The sequence below is a fragment of the Kogia breviceps genome, chromosome 2, assembly GCF_026419965.1.
Source record: "Kogia breviceps isolate mKogBre1 chromosome 2, mKogBre1 haplotype 1, whole genome shotgun sequence".
NCBI lineage: Eukaryota > Metazoa > Chordata > Mammalia > Artiodactyla > Physeteridae > Kogia > Kogia breviceps.
The window spans coordinates 191702210-191717928 of record NC_081311.1 but is presented as its reverse complement, the minus strand read 5'-3'; positions in this window follow the sequence as shown (position 1 = coordinate 191717928).

Sequence of the window (15719 nt, the reverse complement as noted above, 5' to 3'; positions counted from 1 at the left end):
AGCAATATCCTTAAATCATAGTAATTGGGTCCTTTGTGTTTTCCATCACAAATCTTGTATAAGAGAGCACAATTCCCTTACTTCCACCCATATCTTCCTTTTGGCCATTCTTATCTCAGATTAGACTAGATAACTGCCTCAAGGACATTGCTTGAAAATTTTACTTTTTTTTTTTTGTTTTTTTTTTGGCCAGGGAATATTTACTCTTTCATCCCTTCCATGCTACTCTAATTTTTTTTTAAAGCTATCCAAACCTATGTTTCAAATTAAGGATCATGTTTAAACATCATGGTAAATTTGTGTTTCATTTTTTCATGTAGGATTAATGTTGCTGATATGAATTCTCGTGATCAAATTAAAGGAAATAACTAAATGAAAGCCTCAAACACTCCTTATCTTGAATCCTGAATAATAGAATCATTTGACAAATCCCATCTAATAAATTCATGTGCTCAGTGAATTCCAAAAAGAGTAATCTATTATAATAGATGCCAAGTGAGTGTTAGGGGTGGTATGTGTTGTAGTATGATTTCAATTTTGCATTTGCAATACTTGCTAATTTATTTTCCCTAGTGGTATATTGTTTTCTCTCTCTGCACTTTGTCTGCAATTAAGACTGTAGAAAAGCTCCTGTCAGACAACAGGCAAAGCTCACCCTTTCTCTTGGAGATCATGTAAGAAGAGGGACAGAGGTAGGGCAGAAAAGTCAAATAATAATAACAAAGTAATGCCTTTCGGAGAAGCCCACGCCCATCCCCATGGCCTTGGGCAGTCTGGCGTGGGAACATTAATTCAGGGTTGCTGGGAGGAAGTGGTTGACTAGGAGCCTGAGATAGGGCTTCTGGGAAATCATGGAATTTAACATTTATTGACTGCCTGGTGAGAAGGTACAGAGAGCTACAGGGAGATGGCAGACCAATAAGAGTCTGGGTTCAGGACAAGGAAGTTTCCACTTGTGAGAATTTGCAAGTGGACCATCAATTGGCCAGGACCACAGAATCCAGCAGTGAGTGGCTCCCCTCACAATCTCAAAGGCCAGGACTGACCAGTTCCCCCAGGGCTCACCATTCCAGAGAGCAAACCAGACCAACTGCTGCACAGTACTCACCACAGAGGATCCCGAGAAGACCACTGGGACAGGATTTGTTTCTACCCTTCATTCCCTGTCTCATGGAACCTTAGCCCTACTTTCCGCACACAGCCAGACATCATCTGGAGAGGTCAGGGGGGAGGAGACAGAACCACAAAAGACTGCATTAGACTGAAAAGACATAGAGAGACTGATTACACAGAAGACATTAAGATAGTACACCCTGGCAGGTCTAACGTTTTTATTGTTCAGTGGAGTGGGGACTTGTGACAAATATCAGGACAGTTAAATGAAATAAAGCTACATTTTCTCTGGACAGCTGAGCCTAGCATGAGTGAATTTATGACCTGCCTACATATAAAGAGAAAACAAAACAAAACAAAAATCCCCAGTTGGGAAGCAAGTGTCTGTATTATTAACACTATGAGTTTTTGTGCTGAAGGTCAGTAGGGCCTCTAGTGAGAGACGTAGTGCAGCATGGGCTCTGGGGTCAGTTTCCTTCTCTGCAGAGTGAGGCTAAAAAATGGTATCTATTTCATAGGATTTTTGTGAGAATTAGAGAAGTTAATGCACATAGAATGTAAAATGCAGCACCTCATTAGTAAGTACTCAATAAATATTAACTATAGTTATTTAGAAATATAAATGAAGCAAATGCTCTAGGAGTTTAGATGAGCATGAAGCCGCTGCAGAGTGAAATGACCCAGGAAAATTTTCTCAGGAATTGGAGCCTAAGCTGCACTTTAAAGAGGGGAAGGGTAGGTTGTGACAAAGTGAGAGTATGGCATGGACATATATACAGTACCAAACGTAGAATAGATAGCTAGTGGGAAGCAGCTGCATAGCACAGGGAGATCAGCTCAGTGCTTTGTGACCACCTAGAGGGGTGGGATAGGGAGTGTGGGAGGGAGGGAGATGCAAGAGGGAGGAGATATGGGAACATGTGTATATGTATAACTGATTCACTTAGTTATATAGCAGACACTAACACACCATTGTAAAACAATTATACTCCAATAAAGATGTTAAAAACAAAAACCAAAAAACTGGTACCTGGACCAGGGCATAAAAGAGGGGAAGACCCATGGGGTGGATTTAGCAGGAGGCAAGGTCCTTCCATTCAACTGAGAGCTAAGATGTAGGGGCGTGTAAACAAATGATCTTTAAGAAAAAGACAAGTACTGTAGATGTCTAGGTCTTCAACTACTTAGGTACACACTAACTTCTGGAAGAATGTCCTGAATGAAATCTTTTCCCCACCCGTTTGTCCTCAGAAAGCATGACAATTCCTGAGATATTTCACCAGATCAACAGGGGCCCCAGGAAGCTCCGCCTATGAAATGGTAAGACTCAGGCTGGATTTGCCCTAGATCATCCTAGGCCTTGGGGTAACTGCAGAAGTTTTCTCATCCCTAGATTTTGTGGTTCTCACCATAGCCCACAATCTGGAATCTTACCCCTGTACATAAGCTAGGAGGACACATCCACAGGCAACCACAAGATCATTTTTTCTGACAATTCAAGGCATGCTTAAAAAGGTTAGGAACAAAAATGGAATAAATACATTAAAAATAAGGTTAGGAAGAAAGAGATCTCTGTTGCCTCATGTTTCTTTTTCATCATTTTTAGTCTTTCAAATTATATGCTGGCACATCCTAATGAATATTTATTGAATGAGTGATTGAAGGAGTAGGAAAACAAAAAACAGAGTTTAGAAAACATAGTTCTCCTGAATTTAGTATGTTAAGTAGTCCTCAGAGTCAGTTCAACTCACCTTCATGAATACATACTATAGATATGGTAAATAAAATACACAGAGTTCTGACCTTCAAAGGTCTTTCAGTTTGCTCTGCTTTGGTCTTGGCGCTTTAAGTGGAGGTCATCCACACTTGCAATGAGGTCTCTTTTCTAGGATTCAGCCAGGTGACCCTATCATTAACCTTCCTGTTCTGCTGCTTCTTGAGTTCATCATTCTGCCTGTCCTGTCATCTTTGGTCGACTCTGGCTCCTGATTCACATCTGCTTCATACTCTTTTTGGACCTATGTATCTCAGTTTTTGACTTTCTTTCCTCTGTACTCAGCTGCTGCCTTTAAATGAAAACCTCCATCAAACTAATGAGGAGGGAGTGGAGGATGTCATGAAAAACAATTTTGCGGGACTTAGAGATTGATTGGATATGAAGCATGAGCATTAATGGCATTAGCACAGTGGTTTGTAGCCTTATCGACAAGAGGATTTTAGTAAAAATAAGGAAAGGTGTTGGAGGTGGGAAGAGATCATGGCTGGGGAGAGACACAGAGAGAGAGAGAGGGAGAGGAATGAATAATAATCTGATGCAGGGAATGAATTATGTCTCACCTCATATCAATCATAATTTACTCAAACTTTTGATATGCATTAATTCATTTCACAGCATTTGTGTGAATTAAGAACTGTCATAACTACTTTATAAAGGAAGACGCCAAGGTTCAGTGAGCTTAATGATTGTCTAAGATTCCAGAGCTAGTAAATAATAGATACAGGTTTTATTTCACCTTGATTGAGTTGACCAGTTGACTCTAAGCTTCTATCCCTGTTCCACCATTAAGTTACATATACCCTCCACCAATTCAAAGATGCACAAGGCTGTACTGGAAAGAATTAGGACACCTGGCTTCCTCTTTAGTCTCTGCCTCTAGAATATTTGGTCTTATCAGTTTACTTCTTGCTTTGAGTATGAGAATTCTGTGACATGGTTGTCCTAGACTCCCTTATCTCCAAACCCTCTTCCTGTTCTAAGAGTCCAAGATTCATTAAACATAATGTTCAAAAAAAATTATATGTGAAAGAGCCAACTTACAAGACAGGAGAAGGGCTCATCTCCAGGGCTATGAAAGTCTTCCTTGTAGTTCTAACATTGTCAAAATGCTAATAAACTTTAGAAATCCTTAAATAATAAGGAAACTCATGAGAGGTGAATGACTTGTCCCAGATGACACTCCAGGTCAAAGGAAGGACCTGGCATACAACTCACATCATAAATCAGAACTTAGAATCCTGCTGTAACCCCTGGAACTTACTACCACTGTTATATTGGCCATCGACATAAAAGCAGCTGGAATCTATTGATATTTGGACTCTGTTTGGAATTCCTTTGTTTCTAATGTATTCTAAAAGTACTTTTTGAAATCTTTCTTAATAATGCAGGACACTGAAAATGTTTTCTGTGGGCTGTTTGTAAATGTGCATTGTGTGATACACATCTGCAAGCTACATGGTGAAGTATTTTATATTCTATGCTCCATATTTATCATTCTCTCAATCTGATGTTTTGGAAAAAAAGGACTGTGTACTGGGGTCTCATGCATTTGCTGGTGGTGCTCAGCTTGCTTAAATTATCAGATGTTTTTACTAAATTATAATTATCCTTTATTAAGACCAAAATACTATTTGGCTTGCAGCAAACCTCATCTGACTGGTGAATCATGAGGACATGTTTGTGTTTCAACAGATTACAGAGAAAGCATTCATTTATAGTCATCATAACTAACTAACACTTTTGGTATTTCCTGATAGCACTGATAAGTTAAAATTTGCAGCAACTAACAAGGTGCTGATTTAACCAAACTTTGACTTGCTCTAACTTCAAATTATACTTGTTTTAAAAAATCTAATGGTTTTTAGAGGTTGTAGTGGGGGAAATAAATCCATTCATATCTTCAACTGAGGAATGGTTCTTTAATTGAGAAAAGGCTTTTGTTTTTTTATGAAGACCAGCTTTCTGAGTATATAAGCAGTGTAGTGGAAAGAAAAGACAAAATCCTCTCTAGTCAGCTCAACTGGCCAAGTGAGTCCTGGCAGTGTATGGATCCCCAAGTTCCAGCCTTTGAACTAACTCTTGTACAAACATGTGTACTTGCAGAAGCCTTTCTATCCTTGTTATGTAGTCTTTATTGCATGCATTTAGTAGACATCTTGAGGACAAACTATAAATAAGCAGTAAGTACAAGAGGTGAGAAAGGTGTAAAGTATCTCCCTATTCTTCGGAGGTCAGCTGACGATGACTCCAATAGGAAGGAATATTGTAAAGGGCCAAAGGGGAAGGGAGAAAAAGGCACAGGACACAGCACCATCACAAGTCTGAAGTGCAGAGTGATAAACGTTTTATTTTGCTAATAGATCTCAATTTCTTTAGAAGCACCTATTCTAGCTCAGCAATGACACACTTTTCGAACATAATCTAGGGTAACTTCCATCTCAAGTACCTATTTTTTCGAGTCTTCCTCCATCCACTGTTCAATTCCCAGCTCTCTCAGATCTGTGCTTGTGTTGTCCAGATGCTTGGATCCACTGTGGTCCCTCTTGTGTGGCTCAGAAAGCATCTGATTTTAAAAGAGCTTCTGGCACTCAACCAGGCACCTATCAGCATCCTGGGTGTGTGCTACCACAGACAAAGAACTGGTTCTATTTCTCGTCCCCAGCAGAATCCTTCCCATGGTTTCCTGAAGAGCTGTGGGCTGGTTCAGGATTTTAGCCAACTTCGGAGGCACCCCCTTCACCCATGGAAAGCTCTGAAATCCATGGGACGCTTGACAAACATAGCTTTATGGGAAGTGGGGCCTGACTTGGCCCTCTCCCACCTAGCTGTGCTACTCTTCCCCTGCTCTGCTATCTTCCCCTATAGCCAAGCAACACTGACTAGGTCATCTCTGCATGTCCCACTACTCTGCAAACTTGAGATATGAAGCCACCTGAGTTTTGCATTCAGCATCTCCCCAAAAGGTCAAGGGAGAGTCTCCCAGTTTCCCTCCCAGACACCCATCATCACTAAGTTGGGGAGGCCAGGCATGTGGTTTTCTCTCTCCTTCACACACCCTCATCTTCTTCTTACAGCAACATTTCCAGGGATGAGAGAGAAATCATTTTTGCTGATTTCACATTGCTGGATAGATCTCCATTAAATAGTATTCATTCTTAGGTTTAAGCAGTTCCATAGAAATCTATGCACATACAGCTTGTCTACCAGAATTAGAGTGGAGGTGGGTGGGGAGATAGAATGAGTGGTGGAGAGAAAGGGCCAACCTAAAACACAGGGAGCCAGAAAAGGAATCCTCCACTGATATTTCACATGACTGTGCTACAATAGTAATTTCTTGGTGTTCAGTGGTTGGGTGACCTTACAGTTTGATTTGCCCAGGAGATATACAGTTCATGCCTTTCTTTCTTTTCTTTCTTTCTTTCTTTCTTTCTTTCTTTCTTTCTTTCTTTCTTTCTTTCTTTCTTTCTTTCTTTCTTTCTTTCTTTCTTTCTTTCTTTCTTTCTCTTTCTTTCTTTCTCTTTCTTTCTTTCTTTCTTTCTTTCTTTCTTTCTTTCTTTCTTTCTTTCTTTCTTTCTTTCCTTCCTTCCTTCCTTCCTTCCTTCCTTCCTTCCTTCCTTCCTTCCTTCCTTCCTTCCTTCCTTCTTTCTTTCTTTCTTTCTTTTCTTTCTTTCTTTCTTTCTTTCTTTCTTTCTTTCTTTCTTTCTTTCTTTCTTTCTTTCTTTCTTTCTTTCTTTTCTCTTGCTTGCTTGCTTTATTTTATCATGGTAAGAACACTTAATGTAAGCTCTACCCTCCTAACCAAATTTCAAGTGTACCGTATAATACTGTTGACTCCAGGGCCAATGGTATAGAGTAGATCTCTAGTCTTATGAGTCTTTCACAATTGAGAATTTATGCCCATTAATTAGTAACTAACACTTCCGCCTCCCCACAGACCCCCTCACTGAGCACCCACAGTTAGTAATTTACAAAGCTTTGATCCTTTGATAAATTGATCCAAAGGATATCACGTTCAAATGGGGATTAATCCACAGGTACCCTAAGCTCAAATGCTAAAAATACACAGAGACAAAATTTTAGTCTTCTTTCCTACCACATCTAATTATGTATATCTGTCTGTCCATCTGTCTATTATATGTGTGTACATGTATGTAAACATATCAATATTATATACATAATAAATAGCTATTGATCTATCTATCTATCTATCTACCTGTATATCATCTATCTGTCTATCATCTGCTGCTTTATATCTTCTGGTTAAGGGCAATAGAATTCACCCAGTTATGGAAGCCTAGAAATCTGTGGTTATTTTCCTCTGTGTCCTTTCTCTCATTCCCATGCCAAGATTATCAGCATGGTCTGTGTATCTTTATTCACTCCTATATATACCAAAACCTTATCCTCTATTATGCACCCCTCAAAAACAGATCAAGTTCAGATCCTAATCATCTCTCATTTAGACCATTGGCAAAAGCCTTCAAATTAACCTCTTTGCTTACTACCCTTACAGTATCCTTCACACAATCTGCCACTACAACAATCTTTCAAAAACAAAAGTTTTCTTATCTTAGCCCCCTGTTTAAATTTTTTAGAACATTACAAATATATAGGGCAGGGGTTCTTAAAATACAGTCCTGGACAAGCAGCCTCAGTATCTCTTTGGAATGCAACTTCTTAGACCCTAACCCAGATCTGCTCTGAATCTGTATACACGGACCAAACAATCTGTGGTCCAACAGGTTCTCCAGATGATTCTGATGTACACTGGTTTAGAAGCTAAAATCGTTCCCTAGACAACGTCACCAAATTGTTTTTTCAGTCTCCTTTGGTGCCGTGCCAACTTTCTTTTACTCCATTCATCTCCTCACATTGAGTCCCATCTGTTTGCTATTTCTCCAGTGATACTTCTCTATGTTTTGCACATGCTATTTCCTTGCTAAGTATGACTTTTCCCTATTGGTCATCTGCTACTATCCTTTCAGATCAAATATAAGTAGCATCTTCTCTAATTGTGCTGACCTGATAGAGGGGTGATGAGGTCAGCAAAATCTTTCCTCTTGCCCTTCTAATGTGGTCCTCTTGGTCCCTGTGGTCCAGTGGGGTGCTTCAGTTTCACCCCCAGGTTTGGGGATTTTCACATGGTGTCTTACCTATGGAGAGTTGCAAGTTGGTCTTCTTATGAAGGATACTGAAGTTGGCAATGACCTCTGTTGCTATCTTGGTGACATCACCTTAACCTAGGTTCATTCAATTTGAGTCTCTTGCCCTGGACTTTACATCAGAAGCCAGTGAAGTAAACGTATAAATCTGGGGAAGTAGCAGTTGTGGCAACATTCGTAGCTCAGGGTCATTGTGGCAATGGTGCTTGTGGGAGAAGCCATGCTAGGTGCCTGTAGCCCAGTGATGCTCAAGGTGGTGGCAATGGAGACCTCACAGGCTGGTTCTGTAGAGGGAATGAGGCTGTGCTTTGCCTGCTCTTCCTTTGTTCTTGCTCATTTTCTAAGCTTGCTCCTCCAGCCCACCCAGTGATTCTAAGTTTTCATACATCCCTTTATATCTTCAGTCGACTACTTATTTCCTGTTACTTGAAAATAAGAACACTGGCCAGTATGTTGTCTACTCAGTCTTTTAAGGTATATACTGTTAGTTTGTTCCATTATTATTATGGTTTATTTACTTACTTTTTAAACTTTTAAAGTTCATTTGGAAATCAGAAATAAGGGAGGAAATTCAGCTTCTTTTTTTTTTTTAACTCTAAATAGCTAGATGTTGTCTCAGTTCCCCTTACTAAACATTCTATTTTTCCCCCACTAATTTTAAGTGCAAATTTGAATGTATATAAAATCCCAGGTGTACTTTTACGCTTAATTCGGTTTTGTGCATTGCTCAGTGTATTCTTGTAAAAATAGCTAAATTCTCTCTCTCTCTCACACACACACGCACAGACTTTTTAGAATTATTCAAGTTATTTTATCAGCTTAATTTTCAAGATAGAACTCAACATCATGTTGCTAAATCCCTTACGAATTCACGTAGCTATTTGTATTAAATTGCATTCTTTTCATAGATTAAAATCATGAGGATCTGAAGAACTGACATCTTTATAAATGTTGAGTCTTCCTATTTAAGAGCAAGATAACCCTTATTATATTCTTCTATTTAAAAACAAGGTAAGTCTTTTCGTATTCTTCTGTAAAGAACATTCTTCTCCATTTCCCTCTCTCTGTTCCCTCTTTCTGATTATAACAATGCACTCATGGGTTTTTTAAAAAATTACATGTGTTGTAATCCATCATTGTCATTCTGTCTGATGCTCATATATTCCCCCGTGTGGCCAATGGGAGCCCCTGCAAGCCAGTTCCTATGTCCTTTTGACATATTTCCATTAATCTTTAAACATTGATCCCATTAATCCTTCAGGCTGCATTCCGACTATGGGCGGGAAGTTGAATTATGTACGATTAAATTACAGAATGGGATACAATGAAATTGGCTTCTCATGTCACTTTACCATACTCCATCTAATTCCCCATGCATGTTCGCCAAGACTGTTTTATTCTATTCTTCCCGAATAGCTTCAGCATATTGCAGGCTTGAGAATACTTCTGTTCTTACTATGATTCACTAGATCTAAACATTCAACAATGACACTAACTGTTCATTTTAAAGACCATTGTGACTTTAAAGCCTCACTTGACTGAGATTTCTCCTGATTTGGGGACAAACTGTATTATGTTCTTTGGATTCTCTGAGAAGTTTCAGCTTTGATAAATTGAAAGATGTAAGTTATACTTGTATATAGTGTAGAGATCTCTTTTACAAAGACCAACAGTTGGTTACATAGAATTTGATCTTAAATGTTGACCCCCGAAAAACTTTGAAGGGACTATTATTTTTAATTCATTTAAAAATTAGTTAAATTAGGGCTTCCCTGGTGGCACAGTGGTTGAGAGTCCGCCTGCCGATGCAGGGGACACGGGTTCGTGCCCCGGTCCGGGAAGATGCCACATGCCGCGGAGCGTCTGGGCCCGTGAGCCGTGGCCGCTGAGCCTGCGCGTCCGGAGCCTGTGCTTCACAACGGGAGAGGCCACAACAGTGAGAGGCCCGCGTACAGAAAAAAAAAAAAAAAAAAAAAAAAAGAGTTAAATTAATATATGCCGTAGTTTAAAATGTATTCCTCCAGAAAAACTTTTAATAAAAAGCAACTATTCCCTCTCCCATCCTTTCCCACCTGCATCCTGTCCCCAGAGGAAATTAATTGAGTCTCTTTCTAATAATTGAGAAAGTTACTCCAATCTCTCTAAACATGTGTTTAATGCCACTTTTTAATTCATCAATTTCAGATATTCTCTCTTGCCTTTTTGCTTTGCTAGAAAAGGATGAAGTGAATGTAAAGCATTTTCTCCTTTCCTTCCTTTCCCCCATATAGGGATATAAATATTCCCAGGTTCTCTATTGGATAAATGTATAACTTTAACCTATTCCATTCTATTAATTTGCTATGGCTGCCATAATAAGGCACAACACATTGGATGACTAAAGCAACAGTACTTTATTTTCTCAGAGTTCTGGAGGCTAAAAATCCAAAAGCAAGGTGTCAGAAGGGTTGGTTCCTTCTGGGGACTGTGAGGGAAGAATGTGTCGCAGGCATGTTCCTTTGGCTTGTAAATGGCCCTCTTCTCCCTGTGCCTTTTCTCATAATCGTCCCCCTATGCATATCTGTCTCTCTGTCCAAATTTCCCCTTTTTATAAAGGCACTGGTCGTTTTGGATTAGGACTCACCCTAATGGCATCATTTAATTTGATTACCTCTGTAAAGAACTTATCTCCAAATAAGGTCACATTCACAGGTACTGTGGGTTAGGACTCCAACACATCTTTTTTCGGTGGACACAGTTCATCCCATAACAATGATTATATCTTTATTCTCATTTCCATCAATATTAGAAATTCCCGGGCTTCCCTGGTGGCGCGGTGGTTGAGAGTCCGCCTGCCGATGCAGGAGACACGGGTTCGTGCCCCGGTCCGGGAGGGTCCCACATGCCGCGGAGCAACTGGGCCCGTGAGCCATGGCCGCTGAGCCTGCGCGTCCGGAGCCTGTGCTCCGCAGCGGGAGAGGCCACAACAGTGAGAGGCCCGCGTACCGCAAAAAAAAAAAAAAAAAAAAAAAAAAAAAAAAAAAAAATTAGAAATTCCCTCTGGACACTTCACTTTGTAAGATGACACTGTTAACATCGTGGCCCTTAAGTTCTTCTAAACCCTCCATCTCTCACAATCTGTCTTCTACTTTTAAATTGACAGGGTGACCAAGTTTATATCCTGTTCTATAAACATATTTAAGCCTTTCATGTTATGTCTATAGCTTCACTCCAAAATTTGAAATTCCATAAGCAATATTTTTATTATTATGATCATATAAATGTTATCCACTGTAGAACCAGGTGATATAGTAGGTTTACATTTCCTTTTTGTTTCTCCTGGTTTTCATAATTGATTTTGTATTACCTGCCCTTACCACATTCTGATGCGTTCTAGAGGTCTTTCAGTATAACATCATAACGAGTGTACCAGGATCAAGGTACCTAAGTTAAAATCCCAGCTTTAGCAAATACTAGCTATGTGACTTTAGGCTATATTTAAATCTTTCATTTCTCAATTTCTTCATTTGTAAAATGAGTATAATGATGATAGTACTTACTGACTTGATAAGATTAAATGTGTTACTACTTATATAGCTGTTAGAGCTGTACCTGAAACACACTACACTCTTTTTTTTTTTTTTTTTGCGGTATGCGGGCCTCTCACTGTTGTGGCCTCTCCCGTTGCAGAGCACAGGCTCCGGACGCGCAGGCCTAGCGGCCACGGCTCACAGGCTTAGTTGCTCTGCGGCATGTGGGATCTTCCCGGACCAGGGCACGAACCCGTGTCCCCTGCATCGGCAGGCGGATTCTCAACCACTGCGCCACCAGGGAAGCCCCACACTACACTCTTAACATGCTTTAGCTGGTATTATTATTGTAACTTTCCAAAGAAAGTATCAAATTTCTAAAATTGCCCTATTCTGGACTGAGTTGTGTCCTCCAAAATTTATATGTTGAAGCTCTAACCCCAAGGTGACTGTGTTTGGAGATAGGGTCTATAAAGAGGAAATAGAGATTAAATTATGTTGTAAGGGTGGGGCTGTAATCTTATACGACTCTTTCTTCTACTTATAGGAGGAAGAGATACCAGAGATCTCTCTCTCTCTCTCCATACACACACACACACACACACACACACATACACACACACACGCGCGCGCACACACACACACACACACACACACACAGAAAAGGCCATATGAGGATTCAATAAGAAGGCGGCTATCTTCAAGCCAGAAGGCACATCCTCACCAGAAACTGAGTTTGCTGGCGGCTTGATCATGGACACCTAGTCTCCAAAAGCATGGGAAGATGAATTTCTGTTGTTTAAGCAACCAGACTGTGGTATTTTGTTATGGCAGCCCTAGCTGAACAAGACACTATCTTTCCCTAGATTTCTGCCCATGGGAAACCTCCAACGCCCAGCTCACACTGGGCACTGTGCCCTCCCTGCCTGTGGCACAAAGGGCAAGGTGAGATTTCTTGTCTCTGCTCCCCTGCATTGCAGCTGTGGCTTCCCAGACCCCACCTTCCTTCTTTTTGGTTTCCTCTCTAATTTTGCAGACATACATCCTGATAGAGCTTCCTGAAAAAGGATGTTCTCAGGATAAATTTTCTGAGTCATTGCATGTTGGATATATCTCTACTTTTCCTTCATGCTTTATTCTTACTTTGGATAAATAAAGAATTCAAGATTGAAATTATTTTTCCTTTAGAAAATTTTCTCATATATTATTGATAAAATATCTGTTTCCCCTTACTTGATGGGAAATCTTTTTGTGCATTTATTTGCTTGTTTGTTTTATAATCTGTAAACTTTTAGACTCTTTTGTTGTTCCTATCTCCCAATAATGTATCTAACATTTCTGTATTTTTCATTTTTTTAGCCATTTAATATGTTCTATTAATCTAAAAGTACATAATTCATAGGAGCCAACTTACAGGGGCTCCTAGAGTCAAATCAGTGACAACTTGAATATCTAAAGTAAAAATGATAATAATGGTTAACAATGCATTGACTAAAACTTAATAAAGATCCGTGAGTCCTTAGTGATATTCTTGTTAGTGAAGAAAGAGAGATGCAGAACTAGACAATAAATGTAAAAGGAATGATAATATTTGAAAATATCATTTTGCTATTTTCAATATAATAATTGATTCAGACAAGGATTGTTAATGGAGGCTAAAACCATTGCCTGGATGTAAAGTGGTTGTGAAAGGGGATATTTACAGTCTTAAAGTACCACTGCATGGATTATTTCTTAATTACATTACATCAGGGAAGATACATCTTCCCAATAGATATATCCAGTATTCACCACCTTAATTAAATAATCAAACTTAGCAACACCAATATTGCAGACAAAATTTTGTATTTCCAAAACGTCTTTATTATTGTCTGATTTTTCTTTTTCCTTGACACTGTTTTGTTTTATTCTTTATTTTTATAAATGTAGTGTCTTCTCAAATCTCTCTGAGAATACTAATTCATGTAATTTTAAACTTTTCTTCATGAATCATCTTTCTTTCTTCCAAGGATATGCTTTATCCACGATAATGGTCTTTTTCTTGCCTCTCTCACAGGTTTTACTCAAATGCCTAGTATCTCTTGGTATCCAAGAATGGGGCAATAGCTAAACATGAGCATTGTTGCCCATGTGAGGCTTCTTAACCCAGTGAGCTTAGTTAGGTTGTGTAAGTACTGGAAGGTGAGGTTAGTGGCTTCATAGGCTTTGAGTTCCCTAGTATCTCTGGGTCCAAGCTTTTCCCAGGTTCTGCAAGGCAGGTTCCTTTCCAACCTGGCTGCAGTGCTGTAAGTTGTGGTTTCACCTAAACTGTTCCAGTCAACAATCCTCCAGCAACCGCCCACCTTGCAGACATTTTTGAGTCTTCTTATCCTCAGATGGCTTCTCTCTAGAGCTTTTTATTGTTGTGGTTTTATAGCTTTTTTCCTCTTCTACTGTTATTTTTCAGTCAGCTTTTGTTGCTATAACCACCAACCACATTAACTCAGTGGCTTGCAACGTAGATTTATTTCCCACTTGTGTTGTATAAGTGTTCTGGGTCAGCCACTGTTTCTTTTTGATGATGCTGGCTTGGCTGGGCTCCCCATGTCTTCTCATTGTGGCACCCAGGGTGAAGGAACAGCTCGTATCTGGAGCACGTTGTTCTTATAAGCAGAGAACAGGAACACAAGAGAGAGATTGTCAAACCACGCAGGCGCACTTAAAGTCTCTGCTTGGAATGTGGCATTAAAACTTCCACCCCTGTTCCATTGGCCAAAGAAAATCACATGGGCAAGCCCAAAGTCAACAGGACAGTTGAATATATATCATCTAGAGTGAAGCATGGACACAGTGGGGCAGGGATAAATAATTGTGAATAATCAGCCTTTTACTACCAATTTAGTGGATCATGGGAGTGAAGTAGGTAAAAAGAGTACTCAGTCCATGATTCATATGAAATTGGTAATGATCAAGAGGGTCCTTTGAGGAGCTTTTCAAAAGAACATGGAGAAATTTCAATACTTGGGAAACTATACCACTTGAAATGTATATAAAGCATATACGCATGCCCACATTTATAAAACCACTCCACTTTCCATCACCATTGGAATTACAGTGGGAAACACTCAAAAGATCTGGGGAATATGGAGACATATGTCTATTTTCAGAATACACAGTGATCAGTTAAAAATGATTCAAAATCAGAACCTACCCCACTAGCAATAATTTTGCATCTTTTGTTTATGTTGTATGAAACTTAAATATTAAACAAAGTTGACAGTTTGGCAGGGAAGCAAAGCTTCATTCAGCGTCTGGTTTCTCTGAACAAAAGTATGTAAAGGAAAAGGAATGTGATTATTTTTTTCCATTATTCTTGGAAAGATAATATCAAATAAATGTTTGAGAGTTTAAAATGATTTTTCCCAGCTTGGGGATATATTTGTTCCTTTTAATTTCTTGCCTGCTTTTATTAAGTGACATTTATTTATTGTATTTTAATGATTTTACCTTTTTTGGAATGTTTTTATATTAGGTACACAGATTATCTGACTTTGTGATAAGTCTCTGAGAAAAAGTATGTTCTTACCAATGCCAACTGTAAAATTCAAAGAAATCATGAAGCTCACAAACCGAAACTTTACACCTTCTCTAATTCCTGCTCTGAAAGAAAATGTGCATTTTTAAACTCTATATTAATGTATATTTGGGATGCAAAAAAATACTTTTATGTAATAACAGTAAGAAATTTAAATGTAGAGCTACCCCAGGTTTGCTTATTCCTGATACTATTTTCTCTTGGGAAAGAATGGTAAATTAGTTGTAAATATCCTAAGATAATACTGAAAGCAAATATTATTAGCCCTTTAGCTTTTTAAGTCTTTGTTGATAGGGCTAAAATTGACATTCTTAGTATTTAAAGCCCAGTAGATTTTTCAGTAGGTTTGGAGAAAAGAGGGCTGAAAAAACGTATGAACTTCTAGCATGAGAGAGAGAGAGAATATGAAATTTGAAAAAACCAAAAACCAAGTTCCAATTTAGAAATTTCTAAAGTCCAGAGATCACTTCATTCACTAAACCCCCTGGGGAGGTAGCTATGAGATATTTGATAACAGCAGAAACAACTCACAGTTTGCAAATCGTTGGGTCAAATCGCAAGTTCTGTAAACTTTGAGTTTTCCC